This window comes from Condylura cristata, unplaced genomic scaffold (genome assembly GCF_000260355.1).
Source record: "Condylura cristata isolate star-nosed mole 26May11 unplaced genomic scaffold, ConCri1.0 scaffold00006, whole genome shotgun sequence".
Lineage (NCBI taxonomy): Eukaryota > Metazoa > Chordata > Mammalia > Eulipotyphla > Talpidae > Condylura > Condylura cristata.
This window is the reverse complement of record NW_004567107.1, coordinates 58,155,648-58,180,603: the sequence shown is the minus strand read 5'-3', so window position 1 is coordinate 58,180,603 and position 24,956 is coordinate 58,155,648.

Here is a 24,956-nt window from a genome sequence, read left to right as displayed (position 1 = left end):
GGAACTGTTTGAAACCTGTACAAAACAGAATTGGAAGAAAGTATGTATAAGACCTTAAGCAAAACATTTCATAAAATACAATGATTAAGAGGGAATTCTGGGAAGGTAGGTGATAAATTCAAATCAGCTCACCTAATCCTGTGTATCACAGCTTAGTCTTGCTGTACTCTTTATCTCCCATTCATTTCCTTTCTTGATATGACTTTAGACCTCTGACTTCATATTGCATCTCCATTCTGAACTTGTGTCCCTGTACCTGACAGCCAATTTAACATTTCTGACCTCCAAGACCTTGTCTCAGCATTATGTTATCCTTATGAGCGTCTAATCCAGCTCATCTAAGGGCAACTGGAGCAGAAAATATCTATCTTTTGCCTTTCAGAAGGAATAAAGTATAATATGTAATAATAGCTCTAATGATAGATCACATTTATTCCAAAATAACAATTAAGACTATAACTAAAGCAAATTAATCATGTTCTACTTTTTATGATATGTAAATACATATTCCTAAAAAATGAATGATTACTTTGATCACTAGCTATGAGTCACAGCAGCTCTGTGACACACTTTAAAATATACCTATAAAGAACAAAAAGTGCTTTTGAAATACAAATTATGTTTTCTAATAGGTACTGGATACTCTCCATGTATCAAGCATTGTCCTAAACTCACAGAAAATGTTAAAATTAAAGAGTAAAGACATCTGGAATACTGAATTTTTGATAAGTCTATATTCTCAAAATGATGAATGTATAATCAGTACTTGAATAACTACTACTTTGATTTACACATTTCAATATTTGAACTTTATAAAATATCTCTAGTATTTAGCACTTCATAACATACAGTGAAATTTATAGGGAGAAAAGTATTTTCACTTGAATTTCCTGATTAGAAAGTAGCACTCTATGATGCATACATTACTTTTTTCAAGTAGCAAAGATAATACCCTTCCCAAACATGTAAATAGTAAAGGGCTACTGTGAATGCCAGTTAAATGTAGCATCGTTTCATATCTTGCTCTCCTCCCATAAAGTTTTCTTTCTCTATTTTTCATGCAGATACTTAGGGTCATTTTGAGCTGGAAGCTAAAGTAACAGTAGAGTACCGACAACTGTCCAGTTGCCTCTAGACAACTCATTCTCAAACTTGAACTTACATGATTCTGAAAACAGATAGCTGATTCCACCCTAAAACTTTGGATTCAGTAAGCCTGAGGCTGAGACACAAATGTACACTATTAGCAAACTCCCAGTTGATACTAATACTGCTAATCCATATTTCATAATTTAAGTTGATACTAATACTGCTAAGCCATATTTCATAATTTAAGAACTAGCTACAGGAAGAAATATAAAAGGATGTTAACCCCTAATGGAATTCATCAAACAAGGGGTTAATATCCAAAACTGGCAAAGAATTCCTAACACTCAACAGGAATAAAAAACAAAAAACCTTAAAAATGGATGGAGGATCTAAATAGATATTTCCCCAAAGAATATATACAAATTGCTTACAAGGGCATGAAAAGATGTTCATCACCTATAATCACTGGGAAGAAGCAAATATAAGAAATGCAAAATAATTACAGAAAAACTATCAACTCAAAGAACAAAGTAGCTCAACAAACCCACATATTACAACATTAAGAAACCTATTCCAATCATAAAGTTGCTGAGTTGCTTAAAACCCATGAAAACAAAAAGAAACTCTTTAAGGCAATCAGAAGGGGAAGGCTATCTATAAGACCCACATAAGCTAATACGAAGAACACAGTATTTTAATATCAATTTTATAAACTTTGTATCGTTAATATCAAAATAGGGTTCAGGGAAATTACAGGAGGAAAAAGCCCATTTTACAATGGCCATCAATTTATCTAAAGGGTTTACTATATATATTTATTTATATCTAAGAGTGGTTCAGCATGCATGCAACAAATGCATGGAAAAATCCACAAATGCAGCTAGTTATTTTGATATCCAATCTCAAACTTTAATCGTGAAGATTTTAACCTGTAAATAACACAACCAAATATACCTTTTTAACAGATCTCAATAAATTTAGCATATGTAACAATGTTTATTCTATGACCACATAAAAATTAGAGACATGGACTCATGGAATATCTCCAAGGACTTTAAAACTGAATGATATACATGCAAACAGCCTGTGAGTCAAGAAAGTTACTACTTTAACTTGAAATAAAATGAATGAATGAAAATGAAACCACATTTATCAAAATTTGTGGGATGCCACTGAAACAGTACTTAAGAGGAAATTTCTAACACTAAGAGCCAATAACTTGAAGTCTCAAATTAATGCCTTTTGCTTTCACATTAAGGAATCCATGATAGAGGAACAAATTAAATGGAAAGCAGAGAGAAATTATAGGTCAGAGAAGGAATCATGAAATAGGAAACAGAGTAAACAATAAAGAAAATCATTAAGATAAATTCTGATTCATGAGAAATAAATCAAATTGAAAAATCTTTAGCCCAATAACTAGAGAAGAAAATATAAATAATCAATATTAGGAATGATGGAAGTTATGTGACTATATATTGCACAGATAATAAATTGATAAAAGAAAATATTATGTACAAGTTCATGCCAATAAATTCAACAAATAAAATAGGAAATTTTCTTGGAAGATATTACCAAAAACTTAATCAGTATTAAATAGCCTGAGTTGTACTGTATCTAATAAAACTTTTGAATTTGTAGTTAGCAATCTATGAGGACATATAATTTCAGGCCTCGTTAGCTTTATTAGTAAATTTTACTACTTAAGAAAGAAACTCACAATTCTAAAAGAAATTTCCTGGCATATTTATGTAAATTATACCTTCCAACACATTTGATGGTACCAGCATTATACTGACATTAAAACCAGGCAAAGGTTTTACAATAAAATTATACAATAATATCCCTCATAAACAAGTAGAAAATACTAAACAAAATAATCGCTAATTGAATTGAACCACATGTAAAAATAATATAAAGGGAATGTATCCAATTGATTAAAACAGAAAATTCAATGAATGTTATTCATATAACGAACTAGTTTTAAAAACCCACATGATCATCTCAATGTATTCAGAAAAACCCTTTGACAAAACCCACAACCTATATATAACACTCTGATCAAACTAGAAGTTGAACAGAAAACCTCATCTTGATAAGCAATATTAACAAAATGTATTAATGGCTTGACTAAAAGACCTTAAACCATATAATTCATAGACTAAAACATGAACAAAATAAACACTGGGTTTATTGATATATTTCAGAAATTGATTCTAATAAAAAGGAAAAGGAAAGCAAACATAAGCAAATGGGGAAAAGTCAAACTAAAAAGTTTTACACAGTGAAAGAAACTCATTAAAGGATACCCTACTGAATGGGAGAAAATACACCACACACATAGTGACAGACAAGACACCTATAAATAACTCACAATTCAACAAGAAAATAAAAACCATATAAAAAAATGGATGTAAGAGCTACATAGACACTTCTCCAAAGAAAGTATACAGATGCCTAACAGCCACATAAAAATGTTCATCATCACTTATCAGGAAAATTCAAATCAAAAACAAAATGGGATACCCTCTCACACCATCAGAATGATTCATATCAAAAATTCCAGATAGAACAGAATATTGACAAAGTTGTAGAGAAAAGGAAGGTCTCATACATTGTTGGGAATATAGACTGGTTCAGCTACTATGGTGAACAGTATGGTGGCTTCTCAAAATATTCAGTAAATGTACCAAACAGTCCAGGATCCCCTCTTACTAATTCAAAGGGATAGATAGATGACAGATAGATAGATAGATAGATAGATAGATAGATAGATAGATAGATAGATAGATAGATAGATAGATAGATAGATGATTGATATTCATTGCAGTAATTTTTGCAATAGCCAAGTTATGGAAACCCAAGTGCCCAATGACAGATTGGGTGTATTAGCAAGGCACAGTGTACATGCATAGTGAAATACTACTCAACTATAAAGATGAAGTATTACCAACTGTGAGAACATTAATGATACTGGAGGAGAGTATACTGGAAAGAGAAAAATAAATATATGGTTTCATTTGTGAAACATAAACAAAAAGGGTTAGACAAAATCAAACCATAGCAAAGTGACGTAAAACTGAGACTATCAGAGGGAGAGGGGACAGGTGGAGAGCAAAAGAGGTTGGAGTATTTAATAGACTACATTGGGGGTCTGTAGGAACCTTGGTAGTAGGTATGGTGTGGTAACATATCTTAGAAGTGTGAACCTATTCCTTGGCTCACAAAGAGTTGCAAATTAATGTTATCACAATTAAAAATAAAATGTTTACAAAATCTACAGCTAACATCACACTTAATGGTGAGAAACAGACTCCTCTTAATATCAGGGAAAAGGAAACAGTCATTAGTTATGCCAAATATTGTAGTAAAGATCCCTGTAAGTGAAATGAGACATTTATGTGGAAAAATTACCTTTATTCTCAAAGGATCTCATTGTCTATTAGAAAATCTTAATGAAAAATACAAAAAGTTGTGTAGTCCTTAGACAAAAGAGGTTAACAATGGCATAGGACAATATGAACATACAAAGTTATGAGTATTTCTACATAATGAGATAAACAAAAACTAAAAAATTTAGTAACACCACTCAATAACACCAAATACACAAAATACTTATGGATCAATTTGACAGAAGATGTGAATTAAATCTTTGTACTTAAAACTACAAAACATTCTGAGAAATTTTATAAGACACAACAAAAATAAACAAGGGCATATTTTAATGCATTTAAAAAATGGAATATCTGTAAAATGTTAATCCTTCCCAACATTGTGCCAATCAAAATGCTAGAATTTCTTATTAGAATTTAAAAGTCGATTCCAAAAATTTCATGAAGTGTAAACATTCTACAGTAGTAAAAATACCTTTAAAAAAGAATGCTGGAGGGCAAGCATCCAATTTTAAGACTAATCATTAAGCTACACTAATCAAAATAGCATGTGATTGTCACTAGACACAAAAGACAAATTGCTTTAACAAAGTTGCAGTGAAAACTCAGTGGAGAAATGATAGCCTTTTCAAAAAGCATTACTGGAGTGATTTCATTTTCACATACCAGTTCTTTAAAGATACAATTAGGACAATTGAAAGACAAACCATAGACAGAGATCTCTGCAAATCATATCTAATTAAGACTTATATCCTGAATTTCAAACTGTCAAAATTCATTAATAATAATAATAAACAGTTTTTAAATACACAAATTATTGACAATGCAGTACTCCAAAGAAGTATAAAAAATGACAATCACTAAAAAAATTCTCAATATTGTCACCCGCTAAGAAAATGCAAATTGAAGTCATAACTAGAAATAACTACACAACTTTTAGAACAGCTAAAATTCGAGCACTAAACATACCAACAGCTGGCAAGGACATAGAATAAATTTATTTCTTATTCCTTCTTGGTGGTTGTGTTTAGTGAAAACACTTTGTCAACAGTATTTCATTTCATAAAAGATTAGCTATCTATGGTCCAGCTATTCCATTCCTCAATATTTACCCAAGATAATTCAAAGTATAAGTCATGACAGGATTTGGAAGCATTATTTGTAATAGTCATAAACTATATAAAAGTTCCCATCAATTAGTAAATGATAACCATATAACAAATCATATTCTATCCATACAATTCATATTCTATCCATACAGTAGAACAGTACTCAGAATAAAAAGTAAGAGACTATTGATACATGCTACAACTTGGGTCAATCTCAAAATAATTAGCTATGTGAAAGCAGTCAAGTAAAGAAAGTATATACTATATGATTGCATTTATATCAACCCCAAGAAAATGTAATTCTAATCCTTAATGACAGAAAGCAGGTCAATGCTTGGCTGGAAATGGAGTGGAATAGGTACTGACTATGCTTATTAAACTGACTTTAGTCATAGTTTAACAGATATACTTTAAAGTATATGAGATCATGGACCTCCCTGGTGGCACAGAGGGTTAAATTGGAGCATTATGAAGCTATCTGCAGCCACTGCAGCATGAGTTCAATCTAGAGAGGTGACCACATGGTGCAGCAGACCTCTCCAGTCTTGCCTATTGCTCCCCTCGACATTATATTTTAGTGGTTCTGCCTAGTTTGCTCCCTACTCTTTTTCTGGTGAATCCTCTCACCACCCCTGCACCTCTGGCCTGTACCCCAGATCTTGTGTGCATATATAAACAAATCTTTTATAGAGAACTAGATAGATGATAAATGAAAATTGCATACTTTGAATATATACCTCAATAAGATTGTTTATTTTAAAATAAACTTGTGTGTCATATATGGACAAAAGCTTTTGCACAATGTGGAGGCCAACCCTACATTGCAGAAAATGTGGAAACAAAAGTTATTCTTCAGAACCTAGACACTTAAACTAGGAGTGTGCCTAGAGTATTTTAAATAACTGAATGAGTATGTGTTTTTTTTTCCCCCAGAACAAAAATTTTAAGGAAATTTTTTTATTATATTGCAATAATTCCTAAATAGGGAGTCAAAAACAAGATCACCTTGAATTTATCAAAACCTACATGAATTATCAAAGAAATAGTGAGATTATTTTAGACTATTCCTTCCTTTCGCCAATTTCCTTTTTCTAGTGGACAGCTTAACAGAAGAGCTTAATGATCTCCTGAATTTAAAAGTCATACAGCTAAATTAAAGGAAAGCATAAACACACTTTTTAAAAATGTTTAACACTGAGTTTTGTTTGGAAACATCCAATTTTGGCTATTTTTTCACAACAGAACAAAGATGTAGTTGTACAATATTGCATAAAAACCAAAAGCCCTCTTCTGTTCCCCCCCCCCAAATATGGAGTCATTTTCTCCCTAAATTCCGAAAAAAAAAAAAAAAATTGGTGTTTGGCTAAATGAAGCAAGCAACAAAGGATGTAATTTCAACACAGATAGAAAAACTTCAAATTACCAATATAATTTTTAAAAGATTTATTTATGCATATAGAAATGGGGTACAGGCCAGAGGTGCAGGGCTGGTGAGAGGATTCATCAGAGACAGAGTGGAAAGCAAAACAGGCAGATTGAAAAAGTACACTGCTGAGGGGAGCAGTGGGCAAGACAGGAGAGATTTGCTGTGCCATGTGGGTCACCTCCAGGGCTGGGGATCAAACTCACACTTGAGCGACAATGTCTAGCTTACAGTGCTGTGTCCTAACCTGTTGCACCACCGGGGAGTGGGAGGGACCACCAATATAATTTAAACTTTGAACCTGCTGGAATTTCACTGAACTAGGTCAGTGGACAAAGGAAGGACACCAGCACCAGGCTAAGCCAGGAGAGAAAGGGTTCACTACCAAGATGAGATTATAAGTGGTACCATTTGATACTGAGGACCTGGATGATCATATATTTAAAATGAACTCATATCTCCTTTGTATTGCTGATGGATATATATTCATTGAAGAGATGAGAAACAATATCCAGTTTTTGGGCATGGGTGGGTGTTGGTGGCGCGATTGCACCCAGCTCTTGGGACTCCAAGGAATGTGCCCACCGCTGTGCTACCATGGCAACAGATGGTTGAACCGATAAGGTGGACACAGATTTGTGGTCATCCTATCTAACAGCCTGAGGCGCCATAAAGGCCGTGAGGGAGTGCCGACCCCTGCGCCATAGGGAGTGCAGGCGTCTGGCAGTTGCCTGCGAGGTGTGATAAGAGAAATTCCTCACTTCCCCCATACCTCCTTCTCAGTAAAATTCCACTCTTCTCCTCCAAACTCCCACCCTTACTGCCTAATGATATATAAAGGGGGGTCACGGACAATAAAGAGAGAGACTCCTGGATGAAGGACCTTGGTGTCCTGTGTTTTCTTTAACCTCATCGTCCCTCGCCGGACTCGGCTCCGATTAGCCGGACGCGGCAGGTGGGGGTTAGGGGTATGTGTGGGGGGAGGTAGAACATTGCCAAGAACACCAGAATATGATATTTTGGAGTTGATGCAGAACCTATGAACAGTAGTAAGGTTCAGCTTAGTGGCTTCTGAATTCTCATCTTCTCATCCATGCAGTATGTCTATTGTGGCAAAATTGTCAGCTCCACTGATTTGGGGGCTAAATTTTTCTCATGTAATCTGAGCCTAAGGTTTCCTTGGTATAAAGTCATAGTGATAAGAAATGTGATGACTTACCACCAGCTGACAATTTGAAGAATAATATAGGAGAGATCCTTTACCAATAAATTGCTCTTTAATCTCCAAATGTCTTTTTTTTTATTTCCAAGAAAAGGGGCAAATTGCAATGAAGGGAAATACTAAGAAAAGGCATGGATTAATAATTCAAGAATGTACATTTATTTCTTATCACAATTCAAAGGAATGATGTATTACTAGTCACTTTTTCTTGAGAGGGGGAGAAAGACTGATAATAAAATTGAGAGTTAATACTGGAGACTTAGTCATGAATTAGCTACTAGATAGAGACATGCTTAAATTGCAAATTACTTTTAAAGTCATTAACAGCCCCAAACTTAATAAAGTGAAATCTTCACACTGTTAAAGAGAGTAACAGATGTTGTTTTTAATGTTTAATGAAAAATATTTATCTGCTGCTATAATGCAATCCTGTTTCCCTGACCCTCTTTTTTTCCTCTAGTGAGGCTTATGTTACATTTAGAAGCTCTTTTGCAGATGATCAGGGCATTGTTTTATATAATTTCAAAGATTCAATCTTAAATGTTATTTTTCATGAAGTTCTCTATAATGCATTTTTGAAGAACAACAACCAATCTATAGAACTCTGAGAGTAAAATGAAGAAATGAGAATTTTTCTTCTCAGCCAACATAGCAAATGAAAATCTGTAACCACAGAAAAAAACATGAAAAGCATGTTTAATTAGTGCACCTTGAAGCTATGAGAATCAGCTGGCAACTATGCTTTTTTCTTGGTTGATCTTTTCTTTTTCTTGGATTTTTTAAAGGAGACTAATTTCTTAAAGCCCTAGGCAACTGGGTCACAAGCAGTAAGCAAAGCTTGTATCAAGAGAATAATGATATTTCAATGTTGGGAAAAACACCCTCATAGCCAGGAGGGAAGCAATCAGAACTTAAACTGCTGCAATCTGGAAGCTTCTCTTCAGAACCTGTTTATGGCCGGTTCACTGTTCTCTCAGGCAGCATAATGTGCCAAACAAGTGGCAGGTGGGACTGTTATGTAAAAACCTTTACTGACTAGAAAGGCACAAAAGCAAATACAGAAGAAGTGAAACTCTGAGAGAATATAAAAAAAAAAAAAAAAGGAAATGTTGGCAATTCCCAAGGGACAGAATTAGTCTCTATGCATAACGGAAGTGAATGGTACCTATTCCTTAATAGGGAGTGAGGACTGATTTCTGCTGATTTGAATAATGTATCACAACTTCCTCAATTTTGTGTAATAACACAGAGAATACATCCTTGATTTCACCTTCTAGTCTTATAACTGGCTCCTAATCCTTTTGTTTCTAACTGCAAGTAAGAAAACTAGCAATCAGGGGGGGGCGGGGGGGTATACAGAGAGAGAGAGAGAGGAAAACATAAAGGCCAATTTAACCTCCTTGGGTCATCCACTTCCATAAGAAAGGAACACTTTATGCTCTTCATTTAGATAGATTGTAGCAGATTGAGATATTAAACAATCAAAGTCAGCTCTTATCAGTTATATTGTGATAAAGTGCCAGAAGCAACCTTAGCTTTGACCATAGATGAACAGATCATTACCTTCCAAGGAACTTCCAAGATGACCAAGAAGGTGGTGTGGAATATAAAGATATGATAGTTAAAAGGTAATTTCTATGCCTATCAATGCAATTTCACGAATATTTACAGAATCTAGCATCTGTTACAAGCCAGGCATTAAATCAAGGACTTTGAAAAGATGGCTAAAGTACAGTCAGTCCCTCACTCAAGGAAGTTCAATGTTTAAAGATGCAGTAAGATTTCCTTTTGAAACGTCCAAAGATGTTCAGACTGGGAACTTTAAAGTTTAGAGAGACACCAGTTTGGTTACTCACAATGGGCTTTGTGATCAAACTAGGTTTCCCACTCCCGAAACTTCAAGGAAGCAGATGATCACTTAGGTTATAAGAACAAAGATTGCTGAAGCTTGAACAGTCAAGTCTGAGGCTATGTGAAGATGGCAGTTGACTGAAGTGTGCAGTATGCTGATTTGGTTGTCAAATGTTAGAGCTGACAAGAAAATTGTTCTGTCATGTACTTCTACATGCCACATTCATGGCTGGTGTTTATGGTTTTAAATTCCCTCAAAGAAGAGTGACAGATACTATTTAAAAAAAAAAAAGACATCTTATATAGCTGAGCAAAATTTCCTAAAGTAATTCTGGTATCCAGAATCTACATGAAAAAAATATTATAAGCATCCAAAAACCCTCCCCCCATCACATCGGTTAAGACACCCACCTCCACTGTTAATCACCCTTTTTTCTAAATGAATTGTCATGGGATACCTTTGCTTGGCTTAGTACTTTATATGAAAAAGCAGATACATTTGTGTTTGGATTCTTTTACTAATTCTTTTTGGTTTATGTAACTAGTGTGTTCTTTTTTATTGCTGACTAATACTCAATTGCATGGAATCACATGGGGTAATTTATTTTCAATGTACATTTAAGTAATTGAGCTTTTTTAATCTTAACATTCTAAATAAATTTATTAAAAACAATCTGTTTTCAAAATGGGTGAACAAATACCATCACTGATTATTTAAGTAGGTGATTACATACATATCAAGTATGATAACTCATAAGTAATTTCATTAACGTAAGAAGACTGGAGAATGAATTGAGTCACTTATGTGTTCTCTTCAATTTCTTTGCGTTTCATAAAGTAGCTTGCATTAGCTTTTCTGAGTTTTTCTATTGTACCAGATTAAAGGTTCCATAAATGTAATATATTGCATTCTGGTTTAAGTGTTTAGTCCCAACTGCAAAAAAAAAAAAAAAAAATGGGCACCTTCTACTATGTTATGTTTAAAAAAATAAAAAGAAAACTCACTTGCACTAGTTTTGCTTGTTTTCCAATTCCAGAATAACTGTTGAGAAGTCTTACTCTCTCTGATGAAAGGAAGTGTTATCTTTCTCTCGAGGAAGCTCTGTGATTTGATCAGGAAAAACTAACTTTCAGGGCTGCCATCTGGAAGGGTTCTTACTCAAGAAACTTAGACAAATTCTCTCTCTATTGTCCTCAAAAGGATAGTCCATCCCTGAATCTGTGACTCTCACTGTACTTTCCACTGGTAATGTTTATCTGGGGGAAAACAGCATTTCTTAGTATCATGGACAGAGTTTCCCATCTCAGTTACTAATTCTAATCATTACCTCCTTCAATCCATGATATCTGCTTCTATATACTTTTGAGGGGAATAAAGTGGACAGAGCAAGGAAATAGGGAAGGGAGGTGCAATTGTATATACAGTCAGAGACTCAGTAAGAAAGTAAAAGACAACTGAGCAAGGTACTCCGTGGAAGCTTCAAATACTACTGGTATCTGTACTGTAAATTTTGTTTTCAGCTTTAAAGAACAAAATAGCAAAGGCTGAAGAGTATGAAATGTACCCCTTTTTAATCTGTCATGCTACTTTGCTGCTATGAAGTTCTGGAAAGCAATAAAGATAACTTCATACCATCCATTCAAGTTATAATATCCCATTGTGTATAAAACTTAGTGATTCTATGACTGTAATCATTTGGGTGGGAATAAGAGATGGCTTAAAATTTAAACAACATTACTTTCATAAGTATACAGGTATAGGAAAAATGACTTAAGGCAAAATGGTATAATTTATAATTTTTAAGATATGCTGGGTTTTTTCATTGAATTTTATTATAAAACTATATTACAAAAGTCACTTTTTCTGAATAAAATACCCTTCATTATAATACTCAAAATGGTAACAATGTTGACAAAAAAAGAGAAAATGTTGACTTTTAATATTACAAGTGAGAATTACATATAAATTTTATATGAAAATACCTTTAAATAAAACTATATAAATTTTAGGCATACAACATTATAATTCAATATCTGCACATACTTCATTATGATCACCAAGAAAACTCTAGTTTCCAGCTACTAGTACAGCATTTTTAATTCACCATCAATTGAATGCTAGTTACTGAGTATTCATTTTAATTTAAAAATCTTTATTGAATGCTGACATTTGTTAGATATTGAGAAAAAAGTAAATTAAGTCAATTGTGTTGTATTTCAAGGAGTTTGTAGCATAACCTAGGAGGTCATGAAAAAAATAATTATCATATTGAGATACATTTCATGATAGAACTACCCAGATTTTCAAGAAAGCCAAAGGGAAGATATTTTTTGTCAAATTTTGATATGTAAAGCTTCAGAAGCTGATGCTTTAAGGATTTGAAAGGATGAATTTAAGGGCTAGTTTGGGAAGAAGCATTTCAAGATAAACTTTCTCACAACAGTCCTATTAAGCATTAATAACCACATTCATAGAAGACAAATATAAATCAGAAAGATCAATTTCTGGCAAGATCTCTTCACTTTTCAACTTTATAATACTGAGATACAAATACTGGAGGTTACTCATTTAACATAATTTTCCTTACAAAATGCTTCATATTCTCAAAGCACCTTCACATCAATTACCTTATTTTTAAACTCACAGAATGTTGTAAAACATGTTAAGGTGCCTTTATTTCCATTTTCATGTGAGAGAACAGAGACCTATAGCAATAAAGAATCTGGCCAAAGATCACTGAAGGAGCAAAATCTAAGCCATTCTAACTCCTTCTTTTGTATTATTTTTGTACATTTTTTTATTCCTCAGTTTCATAGTAACTAATATGAAACTGAGAGAATCCCTATATGTTTATTCCACATGGAATTATTATCTTTTAGTATAAAAAAAGATTATAGTTAATACAACTTGAAAAATCAGAGTTTTGTCAAATAGAAGAACAGAGGACACACTGGTCCACATTGAGATTGGAGTACATGAAATAATCCAAGTGTCTAGGGGGTTACCTAAATATATCATCACATAGAGTTCCATTCTTGTAAGCAAAAAGGCCACTTTTTCAAGTGGCTTTGTGAACCCCCTCTTTAAAACAAGTTGAAAATAATATATTCACTTATCTCTAAGAAACATAAATACTGCTTGAATTCTTCCAAAGCACTGCTGTTACTTGGTGCCTCTACCAAGATGTAGGTAAATTTGACCAACTAATCACAATGGATGAAAAAGAAATCAAAGTTCCTCAGAATTTCACTTAAAACAAAATGCTACTAGGGAACAAACAATCAACTAGCCAAATTTAATTCCCAGAACCATGTTATTTGGATGTTATACAAATTCCACAGTGCTGAGAGCAGTTTCTCAGGAGTTCTGCAGAATACCTCTTTTTCTAATGGAAAAGACAAAAAGATTGGAATCAGAATTATGATCTTTCTTCTATGAAAAATTTTAGCATACTAGATATTTCCTGTATGGTTTATCTCCTTAGTCATTGTGTCCACAGGACTCTGAAAAGCTCCATGAATATTCATGTGGGGACACCAAGCCTCTCTATCTTCAATGTTGTGGAGAAAACTATACATACAAGAGTAGTACCCTTCAGTTCTGCAAAATACTTTAAGATTAGGCCAATCTCCTATATATTGAGACTGACAATTTCAATGAGGGCCAATGAGTTGATCCAAAAGACACCTAAATATGACTGTTAAATTAATTTGAGTGAGTTGTAATTCTCACCTTCATCATGTCTTATTTTCCTGTCAAATATGTAATAATAGGGGAGACTTTAAATGATTTAAGGTTCCATAACAGTTTCACTCTTCATATCTCATTAATTAGTTAACAGTATAATGATGGTCAGTCTGGTAAATGGAAATACAAAAATAGGCTATGGTGAAGGTCTATCAACTTTGCATTTAGCTGAGATAAATTTAGAGAGTCATGCTACTTATGATGTTTCAATAATTAAGATCCAGAAAAAAGAAAGTTTTGCAAAAGTTAAATTCAGTGTTGCTTACATGAATAACAATGATAAATTTGCAAAGTATCACAGATACCTTTTTCTCCAAATCAATACTTTTCTGGCATATCTTCCAGTTGTGGCAGAAAGCAAATTTAGTACATTTGCTGTTATATGGGCTACCATACTGTCATTTTCTTAAAGAGTTAATCTCTCTTAGTACATGGAAAGAAAGAAAAATATAGAAAATGGCAATGTGTCTTTATCACAAAGTTATACGAACTAACACCAGGGTGACTATAATAGAAATCTAATTCCCAAACTTGATTACAAACCAGAACAATTTTAACATTGGCAGGCTTGGAGCGGGGTGTGGTTCCTAACCTTTTCCTACCAAATCAGAGCACCAGCATCTAAGTGTACTTGTGAGCCCTTATTCTTAATACTCTCCATAGTGATTCTGATGCAAGCCTAGGCTCAAGAACCATCGGGTAACTTATGCAATATTCAGCAAATATTAAATGTAAATTTACGCTGAAAACACCTGTGAAATTTCTTTGAACTTTTAAAATTAAAAAAAAAAAAAGACTGGAAAAGATGTAAATCCCAGCCTACTATTGCTACATACTACAATATTACAGTTGCTACACACTACATACATACAACAAATCCTATACTACAATGTATAGCACACTTAACAGCTAGTTGTGTTGGGTTACATCAAGGGTGAGAGTCAACCAAGAGTTTTTAAATGTAAGCTTGGTGACCTCTTCTAAATTAAAGTGCATGTCAACAGCTCAACAGTGGTCCAAAGTGCCAAAGTGTCCTTTTCAGTCTTCTGTGTATCTCTATATATTTATAGCAGTGACCACCATAAGGTGCAATATTAAACCCACATGACAATCTGGGAAACGTGAGGACTCTGCTGGGATGCCTGACTCAGTTATATATTTTAAAGCAACAAGATAATAAATGCCCACACAAATATAATTACTGCACAATTAATGTTGTCTTCATAAATATAGACATAATTACTAAGAGTAAACGATGGCAGACCTGCCTGCCTCTCTGCCAAAGAAATTTGTCCACTCTACTTCCTACCTTGCCTCTAAAGTGTTTGCTTCAACAAAGGTAGCCTATTTAAGTTTGGGACTGCATCAATCAGGTAGTACAGGGCCAGTGGGCACTAGAGACCTTCTATTAAGTTTTCTTATGAGTCACTAGTGAAGCATAGTTGTTTCCTGCCTCTGGCACTTGATAGAAAAAACAAAACAAAACAAAACAAAAACAAAAACAAAGGGAAACAGGCCATTTGCCCCTGTCACATAGATTAAACAAGAAAGGCATAACCTTTGCATCTTTGGCTGGTCTCTGATAAGGGGAAAAGGGCATTATGATAGATAAAGGCAGGAATCATTTCCATCATCTTTAACAATCTTGAAACAAGGCAAAAAGCTTAAAGCTTTCATTTAAAACATGCACTTTCTTCTACTGAAGTTTCTGCAATTATTACCTGTGCTCCTTCTACCATTCCCTATTGTGAACAACTTCAGAGAAAAGAAGTTCTTTAGATCAAAGAGAAAAACTGACTGGGCAGGGGGTTGGGAGGAGGTGAGGGGAGAACAACAGGATTGTCTTTCTGTTAAACTCACACACATATTCTGTTGTTATGGCAACATAAGAGCTAAGAATGACACACAAAATAATATGGTACCAAGGTACATTTCTATCATTAAATGTCACAATGAATGTGTTTCAGCTCCTGAATATGACAAACCAGGTTGTTTCCTGTTCTCAGTTTTCTCTTGCTACCAAACCAACTTACCTGATGGGAATCAAATATCACCCATCACCTTTTTTATTCACGAAGAAGTAACACTAATTCCACTAAAGAGCTAAGGAGTGGGATAAAGAGGGCTAGTTTCCACTATATAGTAGAAGTGTGTGTGTATATATAATTAAATTTAAAAAATTATGTAGACAAAACAAATCATATTGATTGTGATGAAACCGACAGTACATCTTCCTCAAACTTAAATCATATGTATTTATGCAAGGGTGAACTTGAAATTCTATCATTTGGGATGGTACAATGTATTCAAGTAGCTTTACTCTTTATATTTTCTCTAGTACTCTGATACCAATATACATTAATTTTCAATATTGATATAGACTTGTAACCATATTGTGTGACTTTGCCAGTGGAGTGACAAGAAAAAAATAAGGTAAGGTGGGTTACAAAAGTCAACAGCAATTTTCTGTAGAAGAATATTGAGCGATCTTAACAGTGAAAAGGTCAGACATCTAGAAGATCATAGAGGTGCAGGAAAAGATCACACATTTTAAAAATACATGTGAAGTATGGAGTATTAAACTGGGAGGCCAAAATTGGCTTTATGGACGATTCCCTCTTTTATGTGGGAGCAGAAGCAGAATAAAAAGAAAGAAATGTGGAACATGAGGCTTCAAAGGCCTGTGCTTGGGTATGTTTCATTCTCATGTCCTATTGCCCTTCTATTTCTGATATGTTACCTTGATTTTGTACCTTGGCATTTTTTTTTTAAGCTAGAATTTGTCTTCAAGATGTGTAATATAGACTTCTGAATCATGCCAGTTCATTTCATCATGCCAGTTCATTTCCAAAGAATCTTACACATTTATCCTTAGGAGTTCATTGAAACAGAAAAAAAAAATCTATAAAATAGCTATTCAGTTAGTGTCAGCTAATTCCAGTGCTCTGGTTCCTATTTATTTGAAAAATGCACCATCACACAGTACATTTGTGATAGAACTAAATTAAGTGTGATAATACTGAACATACTAATTTAAAATATGTGCTAGAGCTCTTAACTTAGTCAAACACATTTAATGTCCTCAATGTTATTCTCACCAAGTAACCGTTTTCAAGAAATAATTTAACATTGAGTGGTACGCTATACATTGATAAAGGAGGTCTATCATCCCCAAAGCATTTACTATCAGCTTACTTAGAGTATCTTAAAATGCCAAAGAAAATGAAATTCTAACCTAGTAATTTAGCCATTGTGCTAAATGTATTTTCTGATGAGATCACTGCATATTACTGAAGACCAAATTAAAAAGTCAAGTGAAAATGGATTGGGAAATAGGATTGCATAATAAACACAAAGGCGTTATTAGCACATTGGACATGGACTTCTGTGCATATTAAAACAATATTCAATTTTATTTTTATTTATAAGTCCAGGTTGCTATTAGCACTAAGCATTTGTGACTGACCCACAGAAACTGGACAGGGATGATAAAGCCACATGGACACCACCTATAAGCACTCCTGCAAATGGAATTTACCTCTCACTAATAAAAATGAAAACTGATTTAGGAAAGCTCTTTAAGCTTGGTAGCTGGAGAGAGTGATTTTTGAAGCATATATATGGCATGGTTACAGAATTTGGACTTAGTATCAGATCTGAAGTCACCAACTTTTAAGTGGTTTTCCTCTTCTTTCTATAGAAAGACAAAGCAGGAAAAGGCAGCATTCTTTTTCTCATTTTTCATTTTTGGGTAGGATTAGTGCAGGAATGCTATTGTTCCCTGTGGTTGCTACTGTTTAGCAATCATGAAAAACCTTAGATTTCAAAACACTCTCCTTCATCAATCATTATCTCTTCATGCTGTGAGGTGGCCTCTGCAATGAGTGCTCCTAACAGTAAGAGAGGCATGGAAAGACAGTCAGTGGTATACACAACACATGCACACACAATTGATTTTGTCATCCATTACATTTATTTATGCATTACATATTGAATAAATGATTAACTATGAGAATTAACACTAACATAGAGTTAACATATCCATTATTATAAAGGTCATGATTATTTTGAACAAGTATACTAACGGTTTATTTGCTCAGATAACTACCAATTACCTTTAGTAGGTAGAATGAAAACACTGTTACTACACTAGTATATGCTCATACATTCCCCTTCCTGCGTTTTGTTTTTATTTTTCTTCTCATTTCACTTTCTTAAATTCACTTGCTCTCCTCTGAGTCCATTCACTTGTTTTTCTTTCCTTTTTAATCTCACTCCTATGTTTACTTGTCTCCCTTTCTTTAAGTCTCATTTTCTTCTAACCATCCATTCTACTTTCTAGGCCAATTACTTTCTCTTGATCATTACTTCCCTATTATCACTCTTATTTCCTTGCTTTCTCATTCACTGTTTTCTTGTGTTTGTCCATCTATGACAAATTTATATTCCTTATATACAAATATTCTCTCTATCCTCATATTTTAACATTTCCTTTCTTCTTCTTCCATGGTTATTTTTATTTCCTTTTTCTACTCTACATTTTGTCCTTACCTGATCTGTTGTGCATGGCATGATAAAATATCTTTCATATAAATTTCTTCTATTTTTCCATGTTTTCTAAGAACTTTGTCATTCACTGGCCCTACCCACTACACTGTCAATTGCTTATTTATTGGAAGTGATGCTACTAATGCAAAGGACATTTCCTCAATAAAGTGTCCCATTAAATCAAATATTCTATGTCACTAAAGTATTATTTCCCACATTTGATATTCTACCTTAAATGTTAATAATCGTGCATTTCCCTTATGCTTATTTTATACCTTATTTTATATAATCACTGCTGTAAAATATGAGACAATATGGAAATTAGCTAGATATTACAGTTAATTTAGAAATGCACCTATGTTTGTGTACCTACATTTAAAGTCATTTTTTGTCCTCATCTTTTGTTGACTATTTTTGGGATGCATAATTAACTATCTCTGTTGAAGGCCACCTATGCTATGTGTTAGTTGATTCTTTCTGAACAATATCAAATAATGTAGATATTCACCACAAATTTTTTGAGGATTATAGAAGTACTAGAGAAAAATAATGAGTAAAAAGATTCTCAGTTTCTATAGAAGGAAAATGAAAATATAAACACATGGAAATACAATTTTAGACATAATAACTAGTAAAAGGGGCACTATATTATAAATAAAACACCAAGAACATATGAAGATTGAATTCAATTTAAGGAATTTTAGTAAAGAATATCCTCAATTGAGGTTTCCCTCAAATATTGACAGGTTATAGGAATAGTAAATGGAAGCAAATGAGTAAATGTCTGGATTTTTTTTAACATCGACCCAACATACTTTTAATTTAGCTTATTTAAATTAAAAATCTATCCCAAGAATTGAGTTATTTCCAAGCATCATTTTTTCCCATATATACAAATAAGCCTATATTAATTCAAGCAATTTTCATTTGTTTATCAAAATATTTCTTAGTTGACTATACTTTCAATATGTTATAGCACAATGATACTATACAATAAATTTTAGCATTCTATTTCTTCATAATAGACTACCACAAAATAGTGGCTTAAAACAAGACTGATTTAGGTCCTCCCTGATGGCGCAGTGGGTTAAAGCACTGCACTAACAAGCTAAAGCCACTTCCACATGAGTTCGACTTCCGGGGCGTGGCAGACCTCTCCTGACCAGCCCGCTGCTCCCCTCAGCAGTTACTTCGTCTATCTGCCTGTTCTGCTCCCCACTCTCTCTGGTGAACCCTCTCACTGCCTCTGCAACTCTGGCCTATACCCCAGTTCTGTATGCATAAATAAATAAATCTTTAAAAAGAACAACAACAAAAAAAAAGACATTTATAGCTTCAGTAGGTCAAAAGTCCTACTGACCAGGCCCCCTACTTCAGTAATTCCTGTTTTTATTTAACTTAAGGCAACTAAATAGTGATCTAATCATGGGAGTGATACTGCATTTTTACTGATTATATTAAATGTGTACTGGGGACAAGGGGTATTCAGGAAACTTAGTGATCACCTTAGAATTCTGCCTATCATAGATCTTCACCTCAATCTAATATTATTGGGAGAGCCACATGATTTAATTTTTGGCTTAAATTCAATAGTCTTCTCTATATTTAGATAAAATACATATATATATTCATCTTAATTTTGTTTAACAAAACCATTAATATTGTATACATATTAAATGCATTTGTCATCCTTTGAAATTGTGACTTTTGTTATTTAACCTTTTAATTGTGTAATAATATATTTTTAAAATAAATAATTGCAATATCATGTTCTATTATTTTAATAAAATATTTAACTGTATTTGGGAAAGGATTCATAGTTAATTTTAGGAACTTGATTAACTTGTAATAACAATATTCTATAATTTTCTGGCTGTTTTATTTCATAGTATTCATTATTCCTATTTGATAAAATTGAGGAATCTGCCATTTTTGTCACATTTATAACCAAATTACATACTATTCCTATAAATCTATTTATGTATTCCTCTTCAAATTTTAACCATATTCTTCATGTTTTGTTAGATATTGCTATTTCACTTTTGATTGCATTCTTTTAATTAAAATTCTTAGTATATGTATCAAAAATCTGAGGGGCACAAAGCAATACATATTTGCCTAGCCCATGAATACAAATGGCCCAAGTGAATCCATGTAGACTGGAGCACATGTTTATGTTCAACTGTGGGTCATCTCAGATGGTTTTCTACCTTGAACTGGTTTGTCTACATGCGTGGAGGTTGGTTGATTAGTAGGTTTTGGGAAAACTGGGGCGCTAAAGTTATGTCACATGTGTCATTTATTGTCCAATTAACTAGACTAATTTGTGTTTCCACAACCAGGGCTAAGTACAAGAGCAAGGGCTTCAATCACATAAGCATATTAAGCATACACAACACTTTGTAACTTCCATTGACAAAAAGAAACCACAAGGTCATAGTCAGCAATCAAAGGACTACATCTTGCCAGTTTGCATGGTACATTGCTTGAACAAGAGCAGAGTTGAAAATGTGACATCATTAATGCAATCAATCTTCTACTGCATATAAATTTAATGATAATGATAGAATCTCAACCTCAACATGAACAATAACAGCCAAGTTTGATACTGATTTTAATTTACTCACTTACAATTTACAAGCCTGTGTAATGACTACTTGAACTTGAAGTAAACTCAGATAAAAAAGTTTTTCTGGCCCTCCCTGGTGGCACAGCGGGTTAAAGCACTGCACTAAGAAGCTTAAACCAGTTCTGCATAAGTTTGATCCCCTCCTGCCCCGGAGGTGACCACATGGCGTGGCAGACCTCTCCTGACCAGCCTGTCGCTCCCCTCAGCAGTGTACTTCGTCAATCTGCCTGTTCTGCTCCCCACTCTGTTCTTGGTGAATCCTCTCACCCTCCACATCTCTGGCCTGTACCCCAGTTCTGTATGAATAAATAAATAAATCTTAAAAAAAGTTTTTCTTAAATCTTTATTCCTGCTCAAAATCCTTATACTTCTCCAACTCACAGAGAATAAAAGCGAAAGAGAAAAAGCTAGTTCTTTTAATGGGTCCTCTGATTTCCAAACTGGCTCTCTTCCTATATAATCTTATTTCTCATTTCTAGTTTTATCAACTAGTCTTTTAACTCCTTAAAACTACCTAACACATAGCACCTCAAGGCAATCAGTACTGTTGGCTCCCCTGGGAACACCTTCCCCTACACTAAGTGAAGTTTTACTCAAATACCTTCATAGGAACACATTGCATCACCACTTTTTCTCCTGAACTTTTATAAGATAACACTCCAATCTGCTGAATATTGTACTGATTTTTTCATTGTGTTGCTCCTACTACTATAATAACTTCCATTAGCAAAGGGATTTTTCCTTGTTATGTTCACTATTATACACCTAAAAAAAGAAGAGTGCTACATCAATCTCTTTCTACACAATGTATATATACATATACATACACACACACACACACACACACACACACACATATATAAATGCATGTGTGTCCAAAATAATGAATGACAATTTTTTCAATTTTATTCAAGGCTTTAGAAAACCTTTATATTTTCTTTAGCAAGATAAGTCATCTTACCTAAAATCCTGGCTGTAATTATCAAACAAAGCATAATTTTGAGCAGTTTCTGAAGCAATATGACATGTTTTGCAAATTAAAGCTCATGTAAACATCACATTTCCCAAACCTAGTCTGTGTTGTGCTTTAATAAACTGCCTAAATAACTCTGTAGATAGCAGATTCCTATTTCACAAATTTTCTGAATTAAAATGATTAAATTGGTATTATGACCCTCAATTATATTAAATCAAGAAGGCATTAAGGCCTTCAAGCAATAGCAATTGAATTATGTTGCAGGCCTTCTGCAAGCAGTAGAAATTAAAAAATGAACAAAACATGTTTTTCACCCTCAGGTCTAGATCATATTACAGATTTTTTTAAGTAGCTTTATCTTGTGTAAAAAACAAACTTATAAGAACTCATTAAGATTATTATTAAGATATCATTTTACTTATTTAATCACATTTCTCATCTTCCATATTAATTATAGGTTGTTAGTTATTCTCATCCATTACTTCCATTTCATTATCTTCAGGAATTTTGGTATTTTCTTCCCCAATTTATATCCATTCTTTTCTTTCTTGCTTTCAGTTCATTGTGATCATTCTAAGTTTCAGGACTGACTTCAACACTGTTGTGGTTCTTTATTAACTTTTCTTCTAGTGTCTCAAATTCCTCAGCATTACTGGCACCCTTTATACTTAAGCTTTACACTTTGACTTCCAAGTTATATGTCTGTATCTCTACTTCCTTCCAAATGGCTACTAAGGTACTGGAGAATATAAAATGGTATAAACCCACAAAGATGAAAAATATGGGCAAGGAGACAGAGGCAAATTAATTAGAAAACAAGTGGAAGAGTGACAAGGAATTCAGCTGGACGGAAGGATCAAAGCCTTTAATGCAAAGAGAGTACTGAAAATTAAGCAAGTGTATGGCAAGGAACTTTTCAAGGCTTCAGAAGTAGGAGATTATCAGTTCTGGAATTGATGAGGAAAGTGAGTACATGGCTGATATTATGATAGCTGTTTGCAGGTCTCTATAAAATCATTCCCAGCTCCCACCTAGCCAAAGAAATACCCCTGGGCAGAAGATCAAATATTTACCCTGAGAAACGTAAATAGGAAAGAACTGACAACTCTAGACCCTAGAATAACCCTGATATTCAAGTGTGTTGAGTAAAAAGAGAAGAGAGTGGCTTAATATGGATAATTCACTGAAGACAAGAATTCCTAGTCCCCTTCACCTTTAGAGTAGCTGCAAAAATTCCCAAGCAGAATTTTATTGATTTTTCTCTCAAGAAATTAGAAAACCTTAGGCAAAAATAGCATTATACACTATCCTGTGTTGCTCCCACCCACATCCATAGGCAATCACTAGATGCTGATAGGTGTATCAGCAACACTGAATGTGTCTGCAGAGTCAACCATCATTTGTTAATGCGAAATGACACCGATATTATTGCCAAAATATTTACTGACCTTTCCCAAAAGACCATTTATATGAAAGGATAATTCATTTTACCTTATGTTATAATGAGGTATAAGCCTTATATCATATATATGATACTATATCATAAGCCTGATGTTATATCATAAAGGTTTGATATAATGAAACAAACTTTATTCCTGTGATTAGTGAAATACGAACATAAGGAATATTTGCTCATTCTAAGTTAAAAAAAAATTGCATGCTTTTATTATTTATATAATCCTTTTATAGCCACACCAAATATATCTTCAATAGGAAACTGAGAAAGGAGAGGAAAAGGTAGTAAAAGAAAGAGTTGATAATAGAAGCACATGAAGCACATGCTTCTCTAGTGGTCAGAACTATAGGCTAGAGATATACACTCAAATGGACCTAAATGTGACATTTCAGCACCATCAATTAAGACAAAAAATCTTATAAGATTTTAGCACCATAAATTAAGACAAAATCTTATAAGATTTTGGATTCAAATAGCACAGCCAACACCATTATCACTATAGGTCACTTACTACTCTGGAAAGCAGGATGGAGATTGCACAGCAGTATTACAAAAAAGGATAGCAAGATAAAATGCTTCCAGAGTCCTTAGAGAAAGCCTACTCTAGAATTTATACACAGCCAGAGTATTAATCAGGGGTGATAACAAACTATATGTTTCCCAGGCTTGTAAGTACTCAGAAAAGACTATATGCCTTTCCTTAGAAAATTAGATGATACTCAAAACAAAACATGAGATTAAATAAACAATGAATTTAACGTGGGAGAAAAATGTGAAAATTTCAAATGTTGGATGATCACAATTATGGATCTATTAGGTAAACAGAGGGGTCCATGAAAGATTCCGTGAAAATAAAGAGCACTGTTAGACTTGCAGTGATGAGAGAAGGCACTGGTGATAAAACATTTGAGGGGGATAATATGGAGTCACTGATTGAGAGGTAATAAGTAAAAATCAAATGTATATTTTAATTGGAAAATATATAATTGAGATTACCATAAAATAAAAAAGTCTCAAAGAAATCAATAAATTGTCTATTTGACTTGAATAGAAACTACATGTATATTTCATCATAATAAATACAAACTTTTCAACTAAAATCTCATATCACTATATTGGAAAGGTGAAAATAGAAAAATCATGATTAAATTTGTTAGTCAAACTATAAATTTTAAGAATTAGAAACCTAAATAGTTAAAAAATAGACAAAGCAGTTTAATATTACTTTAAGAGTGAAGGGTTTGAAATAGAGATGCTTTCATGTTATTATAAATCTTTCAATATTATTTTTAAACCATGTGCATTTATTATTTAATAAATATATAAATATATAATGCAAGATAAACTACAATTAAAAAAAGTATGGAAGAATGATTTTTATAAATACACATATATTAAACACAAAATAGTTTATATGTATTTAACATGTGATGTAGCAGTCCCAATGTACTTAACAATAAACAATAAATGCTTGAAAATGCTGACATTTCTTTTAAATAAGCATTACCACTTG